The sequence below is a fragment of the Diorhabda sublineata genome, unplaced genomic scaffold (genome assembly GCF_026230105.1).
Source record: "Diorhabda sublineata isolate icDioSubl1.1 unplaced genomic scaffold, icDioSubl1.1 Dsub_13, whole genome shotgun sequence".
NCBI classification, from domain to species: domain Eukaryota; kingdom Metazoa; phylum Arthropoda; class Insecta; order Coleoptera; family Chrysomelidae; genus Diorhabda; species Diorhabda sublineata.
The window spans coordinates 791030-792500 of NW_026614056.1; the positions used below are offsets into that span (position 1 = coordinate 791030).

Consider the following 1471-nt stretch of genomic DNA (forward strand, 5'->3'; position numbering starts at 1 on the left):
TTCCACATTATAGTGGATTATATAGTATATATTATATATATTTAAAATGATAACGCGGTCGTCGTGTCCGAGAGAAATAATAAAGTTTCGAAGACTGGACGTCTGACCAGTGTTTTTTTTTATATCATTTATACTGTATCGACAAAATATATGAATTTATATATATATATATATATATATATATATGTATAACTTGCTCTGCCGCCTCTATAAATAAAAACAAATAATGTTATATTTCATATAATGTGATTAAACACACGTTTTTTTTTGTGATATTTTAGCGAATTGTATTTAAATATTATAGATATATTATAATATATCGACCTCAGAGCAGGTGAGATTACCCGCTGAATTTAAGCATATTACTAAGCGGAGGAAAAGAAACTAACTAGGATTCCCTTAGTAGCTGCGAGCGAACAGGGAAAAGCCCAGCACCGAATCCCGTGGTCGATATCGGCCACCGGGAAATGTGGTGTTAGGGAGGATCCGTTTATCACGAGATCGTGCGGCGCGTCCAAGTCCTTCTTGAACGGGGCCACAGCCCATAGAGGGTGCCAGGCCCGTAGCGACCGTTGCCGATTGCGTGAGGATCTCTCCTGAGAGTCGGGTTGCTTGAGAGTGCAGCCCTAAGTGGGTGGTAAACTCCATCTAAGGCTAAATATGACCACGAGACCGATAGCGAACAAGTACCGTGAGGGAAAGTTGAAAAGCACTTTGAAGAGAGAGTTCAAGAGTACGTGAAACCGTTCAGGGGTAAACCTGAGAAACCCGAAAGGTCGAAAGAGGAAATTCATTCGCGTTTCGATAATTGAAGTTGAACGTTTGTATGACGGATATTGTTGTTGTTTCGGCAACACAATAAATCGCGTTTTACGTTTTTCTAATCGATATCGAACGCGTGCACTTTTCCTCTAGTAGGACGTCGTGATCCGTTGGGTGTCTGTTTAAGACTCGAGGTGGAGACCACTTGATTTTTTCATGCGGACCCTCGATATTCCGACAGACTCGCTCGACGGTACAAATATGGCGCGGGGCCGCTAAATTATAATTAGCGTTCGGCCCGTAGCAAGAGCGTTTCGTGTTTGACGGTAATCGGACATAATGCCGATTCTGTCCCGGAACGACTGTTGGTTACGGTGTTCTCGAACAGACCTCGTTTCGAAACGCCGATCAACGACGCTATCGATTTGGGTAATTTCAGGACCCGTCTTGAAACACGGACCAAGGAGTCTAGCATGTGCGCGAGTCATTGGGAAATAACTAAACCTAAAGGCGTAATGAAAGTAAAGGTTTACCTCGCGTAGACCAAGGGAGGATAAGCGATTTGCTTTTTTAATAAATTGGATCGCTTCGCACTCCCGGGGCGTCTCGTTCTCATTACGAGAAGAGGCGCACCAAGAGCGTACACGCTGGGACCCGAAAGATGGTGAACTATGCCTGGTCAGGACGAAGTCAGGGGAAACCCTGATGG

At 43.8% G+C, this 1471-nt stretch overlaps 1 non-coding gene across 1 annotated transcript in view; it reads left to right on the forward strand.

Moving 5' to 3' along the window:
* The first annotated feature begins 320 nt into the window (after nucleotides 1-320).
* The window catches only part of LOC130452060 (large subunit ribosomal RNA), a 4097-nt gene continuing 2946 nt past the window's right edge, over nucleotides 321-1471 (forward strand). The window contains exon 1 of the ribosomal RNA XR_008910840.1: nucleotides 321-1471. This exon is cut by the window's right edge and continues 2946 nt beyond it. This is a non-coding gene — a ribosomal RNA (large subunit ribosomal RNA).